Here is a 17,215-nt window from a genome sequence, read left to right as displayed (position 1 = left end):
ATCTTGGGGGAGGGGTGAGGAGGAAAGCGGTGGGTATCAGGATACTGGGCGTTAGGGCCACGGGGGTACATAGACTTTTGAAAGCCTTAAGGAACCCAAAGTGTGGGAAGGAGGAGGAAAAGGAGGGGAGGGAACGGGGTGAGGGGCATTAGGAACAGGGGAGGGGGCCCTGTCACACACTCTCATTCTCACACACACACACTGTCACACAGACAGTCTCACTCTGTCACACACCCGCACATTCGCTCTGGCTCTCTCTCTCAAACATACACACTCCCAGGAAACCTTGCTAGCGCCGTTTCATTCGTTCAGAAACGGGCCTTTTTTACTAGTACATTATAAGATCCTTCCAGTCTTTTTTCCCTAATACAACAGACATGCACACACTGCAGTGTTTGTATGCACAGAAAACACCATAGGTATCCTCTCTTTCCCAAGGTTGTCAATCCAGCTCAATGGAACAAACTAATCCAATTCAAATTTACTACATGATTTTTTTCCTGATTAAGAGAAATAATAAATGAGAGAATCAGAACCAACTCCATGCATGCAATACTGCCTGTTTGGCTAGATCAGTAGCTATTTCTACAGCTCTGCATAATACACTCTCTCCACGGTTCCTTGATATTCCCACCCCAATTAGTACTAATTCAAAATCCCTCCAACAGAAAATTACCATCCAGTTGAACTAGGCCTCCAGCAGCAGTTCTCCTAAGTTCCCTGTCCTGATTCCAACCTTATAGAAGGAGGGGACCGGGGTAGGGAGGGTCCAAGCTGTTGACTTTCCTCTTCCTGCTGGGGCTTTTCCTCTAATTAGCTTACAACTGTCTTTTCCTGCTGCCCCAGTTTTGTGAACCCAGCCAGAATATCTGGTCTTGTGCTTTTCACCACCTCACACACATCCCTCCCACCCTCTGAGCACTCATTCTTTCCCATCTCTCACATACGGCTCTCTTCCTGCACCTATCACACATCCCTCATCTCTCCTTCCTCCCCTTGATGCTGGTATCTCTCTTCCCCTTCATCAACCTCCTTCTTCTCTTACTTCCCACCAGCACTCAAGGGAGACAAGTCCTATCTGTGACTTTAAATATTCAGTGTGCACCTTAGTGAAGTGGCCCCCATTTTTTCCCCTTCATTCCCTCACCATGTTTACCTGCTTTCCCTTGTCAATATCTCAGTTCCCTCCCTCAGTACTCCTTTATTTTATTCATATTTCCTACTGACTCTGTCATCCCCTAACTTCACTTATCCTCCCCTGAGGTACCCAAAGTCTCCCTCATTCTTACCCAGAGTTCACCACCAAGCCATACTCATTTTCTCCTGTGATCCCCTACACCTCACTTAACCTTCCTAGCCTAACTCATCCTCTGCTTTGTGCTGTCCACACATCCCAACCCCAGTCTTCCTCCCTCAGTGATCCCCCACTGCAGCTCTATTCTTCCTTCCCCTGTATTCACACCAATCCTCTCAGCTTCCCTGTATTCCTCACAACACAGCCTATCTTTCTGTAGTACTCCCAGCAGCCTCCTTTATTCTCTTCCCCCTCTACTGATTCCTCTAGAGCCTTGATCTTCATCCCACTCTTCAAGGGCCACCAGCAGCTTAGGCTTTCAGGATATCCCTAATGAACATGCCCAAAAGAGATTTGCTTACAATGGAGGCAGTAGGCATGTAAATCCATTGAAGACCCTTGAGTCCACAAGTGAAGAGCACGACTAAAGTAACTGTCACTTGTTTTCTCCATTACCCTCCTAACCCTCTCCACCCATCCAGCATCTCCCCTCTCTCTCTATCCTAACCATGTTCAACATCTCCTCTGTCTCCCTATTCCTCCAGATTGTATCTAGTGTCTCTCCTCTTTCTATTTCCCTCTTTGTCAAGCATCCCCTCTTTATTCCCCCATCTCCTTTATTTTCCTATCCTCCTTCTCTGCTCTGTCTCTCCCCCCTTCCCTGATTGTAAAGCTTCTCCTCTCTGGGTCTTTATTTACCCCCACCCATATGATCTGCTCTCCAGTCTCCTTCCCCAACTGGGCGCACCTTTCCTCGCAGCCTACTGCTGCCACCAAGTTCATCTGGAATCTGCAGTAGTTGTCATAAAACTGAAAGCAAATATACCTTGTATGTACCAACATTGCTGCAGAGTCCTGCCCCCCAAAGAAGAAGGAAGTCTACATCAGAAGGGGCAGGACATCACAGAGATTACAGTGCCTATGTGCACACTGACCTTTTCTAATTTTTATTGCATTTACTTCATGTCCCAGAGTGAGCTGGCAGTGGCACGAGCTAGGGCTTGGGGAGTTCGGGAAGGATGTTTACCTATATCAACTTATTATGGCTACAGCTGCCTCATTCCGACAGTCAAGGGTTAAGCCCATTTCTGCACACATTGAGGAACCAGTGTGCAGTTGGTCTTTAAGTTTCTCCCCACCCACATTGGAACCCTCCACGTCACGGTTGGATAATGTCCCTTTTCAGCAACACTGAGGAAGGAGCCTCTGGCCACATCCAGCCAATTTTGCAATTGTTTGCGATTCAAGAGGCAAACCAGTTGCTTAAACATTCCTACACAGAACCTAACAGCTCCCCGAAACAGGTTAATAGTTGGCTTGCAAGTCTTCTCCCCTTTGCAAACTGTTACCTTCAGGAAGAACACCATAGCTCCCCCTCATGGGACTGCCAGACTGATCTAGAACAGCAATGTCCAACCTCAGCCCTCTTCAGGATGGGTTTCAGGGATTTCCACAATGAATATGCATGACATCTATTTGCATACAACAGTAGTAGTGCATGCAAATATAAACTCATGCATATCATTGGGGTCATCCAGAAAACCCAACTGGATTGTGGCCCGCGAGGACCAAGGTTGGCCACCCCCTGATGAGAGACTACAGAAAAAAGAAAGATGATTTAAATTAGGGTTTCCAACTTCAATCTTCGAGGGCCACAGTCCAGTTGGTTTTCAGGAATTCCACAGTGACTATTCTCTATTTCTGTGGATAACACTCTCATCCTTCCTGTCTCATCAGCTCGGAACTTGGGGTCATCTTTGACTCCTCCCTCTCCATCTCTGCACATATTCAGCAGACTGCTAAAACCTGTCATTTTTTCTCTATAATATCAGCAAAATTCGTCCTTTCCTTTCTGAGCACACTACCAGAACTCTCAATCACCTCTCAGCTAGACTATTACAAACTTGCTTCTCACAGGTCTCCCACTTAGCCATCTCTTCCTCTTCAATCTGTTCAAATTCTGCTGCACGACTAATATAGCCCTCTCCTCAGTCACTTCACTGGTTTCCTATCCGTTTCCGCCATACAGTTCAAACTCCTCTTATTGACCTATAAGTGCATTCACTCTGCAGCTCCTCAGTACCCTCTCCACTCTCATCTCTCCCTACATTCCTCCCCAGGAACTCCGTTCACTGGGTAAATCTCTCTTATCTGCACCTTCTCCTCACTGCTAACTCAGTCTCCGTTCCTTTTATCTTGCTGCCCATATGCCTGGACTAGACTTCCTGAGCCGGTACGTCATAGCTCCATCTCTGGCTGTCTTCAAATCTAAGCTAAAAGCCCACCTTTTGATGCTGCTTTTAACTCCTAACCCTTATTTACTTGTTCAAAACCCTTATTTTATCATCCTTACTTTAATATTCCCTTATCTCTTGTTTGTCCTGTGTATCTGTCTAATTAGATTGTAAGCTCTGTCGAGCAGGGACTGTCTCTTCATGTTCAAGTGTATCAGCGCTATAGAAATGATAAGTAGTAGTAGTAGTAGGACTATGCATGAGATCTATTTGCATGCACTGCCTCCACTGACCGCAACAGATAAGAATATTCATTGTGGGACTCCTGAAAACCCGACCTTATTAGGGCCTAGGCTGGACACCCCTAGTTTAAACAGACTCAAACCTTTCGACAGTAGAGGTCCCCGAATGTTGTGCCTCCCTCTGATTATGATTTTATATAATGGCATTCCTCCCTAGGTGACAGCATCTTATTCCTCTCTTCCCTGGAAGAGATTATAAAAGCCTTTTATCTTGGCCACTTAAAGGCTATAATCAGGTATCACAGCCGAAGGAGATCTCATTTTCCAGCTGTCACATTGTGGGGGGGGGGGGGGGGGGGGGATATAACAACCCAGGAATATTAGAGCCCATTCTTACAGATTACCATCTCTCATGGCCCATCCAAATCAAGCCTCAGAAAAAAGGGTCACCCGCTTATGCCTCCTAAACAACCTCCTCAACTGAGATGCCACTCCTTTCAAGGAGCCAACTCTCTCAGCCGGTTCAGCAGATGGACAGAATCTCCTCCCCCTCTTGCACCAGTCTGTCAATTGCTCTAGCACACCAAACACTGCTAAACTCAAACTCAACCTGTGGTTCCTTGCATGCAGGAACACTGGTTAGGGCTAGAAATGATTCAAAGCATAACTTGAAGGTACTTCTGAAGAAGGTAACCCAAGATTCTATATCTATCTATCTATCTATATATATATCTATATATATATATATCCAGAGAGAGAGAGAGAGATTTCTTTTTTTTTAGTATTATTCTCAGGCCGCAGAACTGTTTCATGCATCACAAGCCTAATCTGATTTTAAAAAGACACTCTGAAAAGCTTCACTTGTGCAGAGGGCATAGAGCCAGTTCCTCAGGCTGTTCTCACTATTGCTTCCCTTGCTAAGAGAAAGAAGCTCTGACATGCATGTGACGCCATCTGATGAAATAACTCAGGAAATAACTGGATCTGCACAGGTTTTGCCATGTCTAATGGTAAATATGTAGCTTTCATGAACTTATCCCATTGCTTTATCAGAGGGAAAGGAGAAATATATTCATACCTGTTCATTTACTTTCCTTGAATCCATCAAAACCAGTCCAGACAAGCGAGTTGAATCCCCCTACCTGCAGATGGAGGTAGAGATACTGAACTATTTCAGGCACAAAACCCATTATATCGTCTGTTGCAGCCAAGACTTTTCCAGTATGCTTCTATCAAAGTTCCAGTGTGACACACACAGATATTAACATAACCGTCAACACCACTGTGGCATAATAACTCTCAGATATATGAACTCAAACTGTATATAAATTACTGTTTAGAGCAAGTAAAGCCCTAATGTTATCCCAAAGACTGCAATCTTACAGGGTGGGTAATTTTGCCTGATTCATGGAAAGGAAATTATCAGGTATGAATAAATTTCTCCTTCCTCCCTTTTCATTTTGCAAGATCAGTCCAAACTAGCAGGATATACAAAGCAACACCACAGGACAGGGGAAGACTAGGCCCCCTGAATCACTGCTCTGCCACAACTCCCCTTCTAAAACATGTCTTATGGTGCTTCAGAAATGAATGCAACATTGCCACTCAGCAGATACCCTATGATGCAACCACTCACACCTCCACCCAGATCACCCAAGCATAAGTGGAATGGGCCTTCAGGCCCACTGGCATCACCTTACCACTAACAATACTGATGGTCTCCATGGCTGTTGCCTTAATTGAGTAAGCTACAGACGATAGAGGCCACATGGCCTTTACACAGACCCTGAAAGATGACAAAAATTCTGTTTGATAACTGGAAAGAGTTGGTGACCTCCAAATACTGCAATAAGACCCCACAGAAATCTAGTTTATTAGTATTCCAGCCTTACCAGAATGACCAAGCTCCAAGTATGCTGGAAGAAGAGCTTCTTGATTCATAATAAAAAGGAGGAATCACCTTTGGTAAGAACAAAAGCATTATTCTGAGGTAAACTGACCTCTCTGAAGGGGACAGGTAAGGGTCCCTGCAGGAGAGGCCATCAAGTTCTGCATCTTGTATGGCTAAAAAAAATGCCACTAGTAGCATGGTCTTCATGATAATATCCTTTAGTGAGGCCCTCTTCATTGACTCAAAAGGAAGACCCAAGAGGAATTCAGAACCAGATTAAGATCCTGCTAAGTGGGGCTCTGATCTGCTTAATCCCTTGGAAAAAGCACAGCTCCATAAAGCCTGCTTTGAGAACATTAGAGGGCTGTAACCTGTGCCTTTAGGAAGGGTCAAACCTTGCTCCAGGCCTCTTTACAAACATTCTAGAACTTCTGACACCCAAGAAATCCAACATTCTACATACCTGCACTCAAAAGACCTCCAGATTCTCACATAGGCCACTGAAGTAGACTTACTTCCATTTTCCTGAGATCTTGCAAGAACTGATGCCGAGCAGTCCTGCTCCCTTAAGCACCACCTTTCAAGGAGCAGACCATATGGAAGAAGGGATCAGGGTCTTCAAGGGCACAGGGCCCTGCCTGAGAAGTCCTCAGCCCCATAGAAGCATGAAATCTGTGTGCCAAGGCTGATGGGGCCAGTGTAGAGGCAACAAATGAATCAGAAATGGATGAAGGGCTACAAGAACCCAGCTGATCAAAGGCAAAGAGAAACATACAAAGGGGCTCCAGCTAGGGTCATGGTTGTACTAGTGCATTTATTCCTTCTGTGCCACTCTCCCCTCAGTGAGTGAATAACTGCGCATGCTTGGAGTTCCAGAAAGTCACCATCAGATCAAAAGCATGACCATCCTGATCCCTTGATAGGAGGCTGAAGGTGGAGGGGCAGAACTCCCACTCTCCTGGGTCTAGTGGGTTTCAGCTCAGAGAATCTGCTTGCTCATTCTCTATTCTTGTGACATGAACTGCAGAGGCTATGTGAAATACAGTCATTCCAGTGGAAAGTCCATGCTGCTTCCAGAGCTACTCCCATGCCTTAGGTGTCCCCATGCTTGTTGATGTATGCCTCAGCCATGGAACTATCAAATATGACTCGGGCAGCCTCCCCCTTCAAAGGCTAGGTGGATGGCTCTTACCTCTAGGCAATTCATGGACTGGACCACTTCCAGGTGACACACCATTCCTGTGCCACTTGTCCTTCGCAATAAGCTCCCCAGCCAAGGAGGCTTATATCAGTGGTTACCACCAGCCGGTCAGGAGCCTCCAGAGGAAATCTTAAGATGGTGGGGATTGTCCCACCACACCAGGTTGTACAGTAAGGTTCCCAGCAAGAGCAAATGAACATCAGATTCCTCAGACTGCGCGACCCACCAAGCAAGTAAAACCCTCTGGAGCAACTGCATCTACACCCTCGACCAGGGAACCACTTTCAGGGTGGCTGCCATCAAGCCGAGGAGCTGCAAGTAGACACAAGCTCATGGCACCTTCTGAGCACACTGGTCCCTTCTGGGCCAGTAGCTTGCATATCTGCTCCCAAGACGGCCCCTAGGCTAGTGTTGAAACTGATTCCTAGGTACTCCAACTTCTGGGTCAGAGTGAGGTTGCTCTTGGAAAAATTGATTACCCAGCCCAGACTCTTCAAAAGGTGAACTACTTTGACCATCGCTTTTCAAGATTCCTCTGCTGAAAAGGCCCTAATGAGTCAGTCTCCAGAAACAGATTCCTTGTTTGCAGAGGCATGCAACCACTACTATCATGACCTTTGAGAAGGTCTGGGGGACTGTAGCTAAGCCAAAGGGAAGAGCCCAGAAATGGAAATGTATGCCTAACATGTGGAATCAGAGATACCACTTTTGGGAATCCCAAATTGTAATAGTATTGTGCAAGATTCAAATATCTGCCTGGCCTCAATAAAGTGATGATTAAGCAGAATGTCTCCGTGTGAAAGTAGGACACATAGAAGGATGCATTCACCCCTTTGAGGTCCAGGATAGGCCTGAAGGAGCCTCTGTTTTTTCGGCACCACAAAATAAATGGAATAACACCTGCAACCCTCTTCTGGTGGGGGAACTGTTTTCCACTGCCCCTAGTTTTATTAGGAGATGATGTTATAAAGGCATAAGAAACAGAATCAGCAAAATCGAGGGCACAGCCCAGCTGCACCACTTCCAGGACCCACTGGCTATAGATGATGTGGGCCCACTTGTTGGAACACTAAAACCGGCATGTCGGTAGATCAAATTTCTGAATTATTGGGGGGGTGAACGATTATTTGGGTCTTCAGCTGAGGGTCCTCAACTGGAGTGGTATGATATTCAGAAATTTAATAAATTTTTGATTCGAACAGAGTTTCATTCCAGATAAATCACTTTTAGGCTGCCACTTGGAATCCCGAATACAAGATTTTTTTCAGGAGGTGTCGGATGCTGACTTTTCAGTGTTGGGGGTTCAATTTCAGCCAGATGAAAACAGACTAATACTCGCACCATGTAGTGAATATGATTATAGTATGAATGTAGTGTGGTGTATGAATGCAATGTGCGTGAAGCAGTGATAGATATTGTGAATTTATGTTGATCAAGGTAATAAATGAATAAAGATTTGTTAAAAAGTTGAAAGAGTAAAGGATAAATTACTGGGGAAAATGCATATTTATTAGGGATAGTCTGAAAACCTGGCCTGTTTGCGGTACTTGAGGCCTAACTCCTACATCTATGTCCCAGAGGGTCCTCCTGAGATCTTCCATGATGGGTTTCCCATCTAAGGATTCCACCTGAGCCTTAACCAGAATACAGAGAACCCCAAAGAACTGCCTCAATAAAACAGTCCAGCTCCTCATATTTGAAAATCCTTACCACCTGGGAGTCCTCTTCCTTTGTGCAGGGCAACTCGTCCAAGTCCTGGGGGTTTCCGGTTAACAAAAGATCCTCCTCCAAGCCCAGGGAACAAGAGATAAGGAAGAAGGAAAGCGTTCCTATGGCCTAATTTCCCCTCCCATATGCTTACATCTTATGGGACATCTTATGGGACACTCTCTGCAACATGAGCCCCCAACCAAGAGAGTTTTTGTTTTAAAATTCCTTTCCTAATAATACCTAACATTCTATTTGCTTTTTAGAAGCTGCTGCTGCACACTGAGCAGAGGGTTTCAATGTATCATCAACAATGACACCTAAATCCCTTTCCTGGTTGGTGACTCCTAATGTGGAACCTTGCGTCACATAGCTATAGTCTGGGTTCCTTTTTCCCACATGAATCACTTTGCACTCGCCCACATTAAACATTGTCTGACATTTGGATGCCCAGTCTCCCAGTCTCGTAAGGTCCTCTTGTAATTTTTCACAATCCTTTTGCGATTTAACAACTTTGAATAACTTTGTTAGTCAAATTTAATTACCTCACCAGTTACTCACATCTCCAGATCATTGATAAATATGTTAAAAAGCAATGGTCCCAGCACAGACCCCCGGGGAACCCTACAATCTACTCTTCACCATTGAAAACACTGCCCATTTAACCTTACCCTCTGTTTTCTATCTTTTAACCATTTTTTAATCCACAATAGAACACTACCTCACAACTTTTTGGTGCGCCTTTATAAAAGGATCCCTAAGTTTTTGTACCTGGGGCAACTGAGAGTTAAGTGATTTGCCCAAGGTCACAAGGAGCTGTGATAGGAATCGAACCCAGGTTGCCAGGATCAAAGCCCACTGCACTAACCATTAGGCTACTCCAAAGCAAAGAATTAATTTAATCTCTCCGCTATGGCTTTGTCTTCCCTGACTGCGCCTTTTACCCCTCTCATTCATCTAGTGATTCAGCTGATTCTTTTGCCAGCTTCTTGAATTTAATATACCTAAAAAGGTTTTTACTATGTTTTTATTGCCTCCAACACAATCTTTTTTTTCCAACGTCCCTCTTTGCATTCCTTATCAGCGCTTTCCATTTGACTTGCCATTCCTTATTCTGTTTCTTATTATTTTCAGTCGGATCCTTCTTCCATTTTCTGAAGGATTTTCTTTTAGATCTCATAGCTTCCGTCACCTCACTTTTTAACCATGCCTTCTGCTCCTAAGTATTTCTCTGGCTCCAGCAGATGGTACAGAAATGTGGCTTGGTAAACAACTATGAGTTGTGTCCTCGAGGGCGGTAGGCCCAGATTCTCAGTGAAGCACTGGGGACTACCTGTTGCAGATTCTGCTAGGAGTGCAGAAATCCTGGAGGTCCTATAAAGGGTATTTTTCAGAAAACTAATTGAAGAACCCACTTCCTTTCTGAGCATGCTACTAAAATACTCATACACTCTCTTATTACCTCCTGCTTAGAGAGCTGAAATAGTAACATAGTAAATGACGGCATTTAAAGATGTGCATGATGCATCCAGTCTGCCTGTCACATTCCTGATCAAATCTATTGAACCAACAATCCAGACTATTCCTCATGGATCACCCAGAGATTGATCTTTCTCCAACGCACCCATTTACTAAAGGTAATCCACACAAAACACAGCTGCATGAGTATAATCATGCAACCCCTGTCCTCTTGTCACTACAGTTGCTCTCTGTATGTTTCTGCATACAGTTTAAGTTCACCTACAAATACATATACTCTGCAGCTCCTTATTACTTCCTTCCCTACACCCTTCTTCATAAACACTGCTCACCTGGCCTGCTTCTCCACTGCTAACTCTAGACTAATATGTTGAACCTTTTTGTGCTATCTGCTTGCACAACTTCCAGAGTCAGTTCTGGCCACATTTAAAAACAATTTTGATGGAGATCATGTGACTCCATGACCGAGGGAAGTCGTTAGTGCGAGCTTCTCCAGACACCCCAGTTGACCCCCCCCCCAAGTTTTCAACAGTAAATTGGATCCCTCAAAATCTCTTTTTTTTTTTAGCACACGCAGTGGGTGAATTATAGCAGTACCTTAACAGCCGCTTGGTGGTCTGGCGATGGTGGAGAGAACGTCTCATAAGGAATAAAAAACCTGCGGTAAAATTGCAGAAGATAAGGCAGCAGCGCCCTCGGGCCCAGCCGGCCCCACGGTGTCTTCAGCGTGGGCTACAGAAATTACCACAGAACTGGAGGACTTACTGAAGCGACATTTGAGCCCAATCGATTCTAAGCTGGAGTTCTTACACGCCCAGTTGGATGAGTTGTCTAAAGATTGTGTGGCCTTCCAAACACACACGAGCGAAGTGAAAGAAAAGGTCACTATCATGGAGGAGGCTCAAGACTCGATGCAGAAGATCTCCGCATTGGAAGCTAAGGTGGAAGATTTGGAAAACAGGTCACGAAGGAACAATCTCCATTTGGTGGGCCTCCCAGAATCCACAGTGGATAAAGAACTAATCGGCTTTTTGGAACTGTGGCTCACCAGGGAACTACATCTCCCAGACTCGTATGGTCCCCTACGAGTGAAGCGAACTCATAGGGTGGGGCCTAGACAACCTGCATCGGCTAAGCCCCAAGTGGTCATTCTATGTGTCCTGAACTTTGCTCACAAACAGGCTATTCTGCAAGCAGTGAACTCGGGCAGACCTCTGTCTTATGAGAACCAGTGTATTCCTTGTTTCCAGGACTATTCAGCTGGTGTGGCGGCGCAACGCAGGGCCTTTGTTCCTCTCTGCTCCAAGCAGTGGCGTAGCCAGAAGTCAATTTTTGGGTGGGCCAACAGGTTGGATGGTGGGCACTAGTCAGTGGTGTGCTGGTAAATGTTTAACAACAGGCTCTCTCCCCAGTCCACCTCTGCGCCCCCCCCCCCCCCCCGTCCACCTTTGCACCTCCCCTCAAAATTGCAGAGCTGGCTATAGCCGGGAGAGAGCCTGGGGGGTGGGGGAGGCAATGCATTACTCTCTCCAGGAAAAAAACATTAAATGATCCCAGGTTCCAATCTCATTCATGTTCAATGTGGGATAAAATGCCATAAATAAGTAATAAATAAATATAAACTTTTAATGTTGAGCACCTGATTCTCAAAGTGGACATGTTCCAATCATTATAATGAAAATAAAATGATTTTTTTCTACCTTTGCTGTCTGGTGACTTTGTTTTTCTGATCATACTGGCCCAGTATCTGATTCTGCTGCTATCTGTCCTCTTTACTCCGTTTCCAGGGCTTCCTTTCCATTTATTTCTTTACTTTCCGCCTTTCTTCTTCATTTCTTGCTCTGGGTCCTCCGCAGACTTGACTGTCCAGTGGATCCAGCTTCTGCCTATTTTCTTCATCCATGTGCAATTTTCTCCTCTCTTCCTTTTCCCTCATCTCATCTCCTTCCTCACTCTTCCCTCCCCTCCATCCATGTCCAGCATTCCTTCTCTCTCCCTTCCCTCTCCTCCATCCATATCCAGCAGCCTCCTCTCTCCTGCCCTTCCCTCCATCCATCCATGTCCAGCAACCCTCCTCTGTCCCCTGCCCTCCCCTCCATCCACCCATGTCCAGCAACCTTCATCTCTCCTCTTCCCTCCCCTCCATCCACCCATGTCCAGCAACTCTCCTCTCCCCTCCATCCATCCCCAGCAATTCTCTTCTCTCCCCTGCCCCTATCCATCCATCCCCAGCAATTCTGTTCTTGCCCCCGTTACCTCCATCCATTCCCAGCAATTCTCCTCTCTCCCCTGCCCCCCACTCCATCCATCCATCCCCAGCAATTCTCCTCTCTCCCCTGCCCTCCCCTCCATCCATCCATCCATCGCCAGCAATTCTCCTCTCTCCCCTGACCCCCACCTCCATCCATCCATCATCCCCAGCAATTCTCCTCTCTCCCCTGACCCCCACCTCCATCCATCCATCCATCCTCAGAAATTCTCCTCTGCTGCCTTGCCCCACCTCCATCCATCATCCCCAGCAATTCTCCTCTCTCCCTTGCCCCCCACCTCCATCCATCATCCCCAGCAATTCTCCTCTCTCCCCTGCCCCCACCTCCATCCATCCATCCATCATCCCCAGCAATTCTCCTCTCTCCCGACCCCCACCTCCATCCCGTGACTCTCCTCTCTCCCATCCATGTGTCCAGCGATTATCCTTCACCCCCATGCATCCTTCCCTCCCATTCCACCTGCCCGCCCTCTCTCTGACGGCAGCGCTTCCCAGACACTGCCTACCGCCGCCACGATCTACCTCCGAGTCCTCCCTCTGTCTCACTCTCAGTCTCAACAGCAGCGGTAGCGATTCAAACACGCTACCTCCTGCTTCTAACCCGGAAGCGTCTCCTCTGCAGAGGAGACACTTCCGGGTTAGAAACAGGAGGCAGCGTGTTTGAATCGCGATGCTACCGCTGCTGTTGAGACTGAGACAGAGGGAGGAAGTAGATCGTGGCGGCGGTAGGCAGCGTCTGGAAAGCGCTGCCGTCAGAGAGGAGGCAGTTGCAGGATCAGTGCTGCCTGCTCCCTCCGCTCCGCTGCTGGGTGGGCCTGAACCCAAACTGGGTGAGCCTAGGCCCATCCAGGCCCACCCGTGGCTACGCCCCTGGCTCCAAGTTATTTTCCCTAAGAAAAAGAGTTGCTCTGATGTACCCTGCCACGCTGAAGATCACCCACAATGGAACTACTTGGGTCTACATGTCGGTGGAGAAGGCACGGGCTTCTCGGTCACAGATTGAAGGTATGGGAGCAGCGGAGTCCACGACCATGTCTGAAACACATTGACTGACATCTGCTTCTCTTTGACTCCAGCTGGAACACTTACGTATGTACTGTTATGTGAATAGACATTTTTGATTGTCTGCTGGCAGCTGCTTGGTTTCCTTGAGGGGACTCTTGCCAAGTTCCATTGGGGAGCTCGGGGAGATTTTGAGAGAGGAGCTTGGCTTTCTACTAGGGAGCAGTTGCTGGGAACTGTAAGTTACATTGGACAACTGGTCTGAAGGCCGCCTTATGGACCTCATACTACTGAAGCCCTAATGTCTTGCCTGTGTTGGCTATTGGACTAGATTGTTTGCACAAACTTTTTTTTTCCTTTGAAGTCTAAAGGAGGGGTCTTTTGTCTTCATAGTGTTCATTTGTTGTTGTATAGGGGAAGCTACGGGGAGATATTAGACATGTAAGTTCCTGTGGGGAGAACTCAAGTTTTAGGGTTTGGAGGTGGGCAAGGTTGGAGGGGGGCTTGGGTTGCAGGGGGGCTGGGTTGATTGGGCCTGAAGCTGACTGGACTCTCTTGGTTAGTTTTCTGTTTGAGGATGAAGGGAGTTAGTGGGTAGACAGGTAAGATTTTTCAGGCTGCAGTGATGCCAAAGCAATAAACTCCTTGGGTGAGGGGGGGGGGGGAACGCTGGCTGGGACGCCTCTCTGGGAACTTAGATTTTGGATTTCACCATGCAAGCACCTTCTTAGTTTTTCTACCATGGTGAAAATAGTAGCATGGAATGTGTGTTTTTTTTTGGGGGGGGGAGTATCAGCTCACCTACAGAAAAATCTGCAAAATTTACACAGACATAAAACTGATATTGCCCTGTTACAAGAGATGCACACCTCAGTGCTTTGGAACATGCTAAACTTAAAACCTGGTGGATGGGGGAATGTGTGGCGGCAGCGGCCCGGGGGAAGTAAGGTGGGGGTCACAGTTTTATTTAGAAAAGGGGTGGCTGAGAAAATAAAACCCTTTCAATAGAACCTGCTGGATGATATCTTCTTGTTGAGGCTGCCATCAACCGTTAGAAACTGCTCATTTGCAACTTGTTTGCCCCTGATCAGTATGACAAAAAAATTTATCAGACTGTGATTAATCTTCTTATACACCACCAGGACACTTCTCTGGTGGTAGGAGGGGACTTCAACATGGTCTGGGATCCCATTATTGATAGATCCTTTTCTGGGCACACTATTTTGTATCACACTAATAAAGGATTGCTCCATATGTCAATTGTTGGACCTAATAGATGTTTGGCGGGTGCTGCATCCCTTGGAAAGGGATTACACCCACCTCTCTCGAGCGCACTCCACCCAGGCCCGAATAGACTATCTCCTAGTCTTGAGGCAGTTGTTTGGGTCAGTAGTTAAAGCAGAGATTGGACTCTATGTTATATTGGATCACGCTTGGGTGTGGAAGGATTGGGCTTTGGGTCCAGTCGATGGACAGGGTAGGTGTTGTATGTTTCCTCTTGATTTGTATAAAGACCCTGTCTTTCATGCAAGACGTAAGTTGTTGGAGGAACTATAAGACTCACAATGCTGCCCATGTAGCAGATCTCATAGTGTACTGGGAGGATGCAAAAGCTGTATTATGGGAGGAAATTATAAACTATTCTCACTTTGTTAAGGTCGCTCAGGATCAAGAGATATTGTGGTTCGCTTCGCTGTGCATGGCAACACTTCAGAGCAACCCATGCGGAAGCGTATAAACAATGTGTGTTAGATCTTCAGGTGGCGTTGAATACGCTTCTGCATCGGCAAGCTCTCAAGTACCAGGTATATTACCAGTATATGTTATACTGGTATGGTAATAAGGTGGGACAACTACTAGCTCGATTTGTCAGACCCAAAGGGGGCAGCCATAAAATATTAATGCTTCGCGACAAGGGTGTCTGTGTCAATTTGGACAATGCTATATGTCATATTTTTTTACACCTATTATCGACACCTGTATGCTTTGCCTCCAGCCGTAGGACTTTCAGGGAGGTTATACTTAGATAATGTGTCTTTGCCCTTTCTTAGTCAGGAGGATAAGGATTTCTTAAATTCACCGATACAAGAGGACGAGGTTACGTTGGCAATAGATTGTAGCCCTTTATTCAAGGCCCCCAGTGCAGATGGCTTCCGTGCTGAGTTTTACAAACTCTTGGGTACAGAAGTCATACCCCCGCTTACCAACTTATTTAATACAATCGAAGAAACGACATTGCACAAATCATCATTTTACTTAAGACAGGGAGAGATCCAGCTGCTCCACAATCTTATCGCCCTATCTCTCTTTTGAATTATGAGGCCAAATTGTTTGCGAAAATAATGGCTAACTGCTTAGCCCAGATTTTGCCCATTCTCCTTCAAGACTCGCAGGTGGGCTTCGTTAAAGGCCGCTCAGTGGCTAAGAACCTTAGAAAAATGTTGGCTACTTCGGAGTATGGATGTCAGAGGGACTTACAGACATTGCTTATTAGCTTCAACACTAAGAAGGCTTTTGACCAAGTCCACTAGGATTTTCTTTTTGCCTCCTTGGATGCATATGGTTTTACGGGTCATTTTGTACCTGTCATTAAGGCGCTCTATTCAGCACCCCGCACTAAGGTGCTGGTTAATGGGCTGGAGTTCCAAGTTTTTCCTGTATTACATGGGATGAGGCAGGGCGGCCCCTTTCGCCTCTTCTTTTTGTGTTGTCATTGGACCCTCTTCTCAGATATATTATGGAGAACCCCTCCATTCAGGGAGTTCAGATCAGCTCTCATAGCTTCAAGGTGGCAGCTTTTGCTGATGACCTTTTAGTGCATCTCACGAATCCGCGGGAATCATTCCCAGCGCTGCTTGACACGTTTCTGAAATATGGTGACTACGCAGGGTTTCATCTAAACTTAGACAAATCAGAACATTATCATCATCTCCACAGTTTAAACACACTTGGGGACCAGGTTTTCCTTTATGATGGGTGGTCAGTTCTTTCAAATATTTGGATATTCGTTTAGCAATGGACGTTTCGTCACTGCACCATCTTAATATTTCGGTCCTTCTGGAGGAAACTAGAGGAGAGTTGGAAAGACCTCTCTCTACCATTGTTGGGCAGGGTGAGTCTTTTTAAAATGGTCTTCTTCCCCTAGTGGCTGTTTTACAGACCTTACTTCTACACCTACTGCAGAAGGACTTGAAAGGCATTTATCGATTATTTAGTCATTTCTGTTGGGCTCGCAGACAAACGAAGGTTAGTTTGGCCTATATGTTGGGCAGCTGGAAACAAAGGGGCCTAGGGCTTTCCAATCTGAAGCTATATAATCATGTTTACTGCGTCATTTGGGAGACTGGTTGTCATTCTCAGATTCACATGCCTTTAGAGGTACAGCATTCGTACTATGCGCCCTATAACATTATAAACCTTGTCACTTAAGAGGGAGCACGCTGCTTAGACCTCTGAGCGAGGTATAGAGTGCGCTCGAGGGTAGACTGGGGGGAAGTCCACTTATGTCTGATCAACTTTCTATTTGGGGTAATAGTTATTTTGAGTCAGGGTTAGATAATCCTACCTTTATCACATGGGAGCGAAGAGGTATATCACTCCTGGAGCACTTGCTGGTGGGGGAGGAAAATTTACTTCCATTTGAACAGTTGCAAAACCGAGTTTGGGGGGGGGGTCACATGGGGGAATCGTTTCACTTACACCCAAATTAAACATTATATAACATCTTTGGATAAATCACTTTTAGGCTGCCACTTGGAATCCCGAATACAAGATTTTTTTCAGGAGGTGTAAGATGCTGACTTTTCAGTGTTAGGGTTTCATAAATCTCTAAGAGGGAACTCCATAAAGACTTTACACTCCTGAAGGGTAGATGGGCAGCTCACTCAGGAGCATCA

The 17,215-nt window shown here is 46.1% G+C and overlaps 1 protein-coding gene across 2 annotated transcripts in view; it reads right to left on the bottom strand.

Moving 5' to 3' along the window:
- Positions 1 to 17,215, bottom strand: part of ADK (adenosine kinase) — a 656,244-nt gene that overhangs the window by 579,194 nt on the left and 59,835 nt on the right. The gene's annotated exons all lie outside the window — the stretch shown is intronic.

Source organism: Microcaecilia unicolor, chromosome 5 (genome assembly GCF_901765095.1).
Source record: "Microcaecilia unicolor chromosome 5, aMicUni1.1, whole genome shotgun sequence".
NCBI classification, from domain to species: Eukaryota; Metazoa; Chordata; class Amphibia; order Gymnophiona; family Siphonopidae; genus Microcaecilia; species Microcaecilia unicolor.
This window is presented reverse-complemented; position numbering and strand designations above follow the sequence as displayed.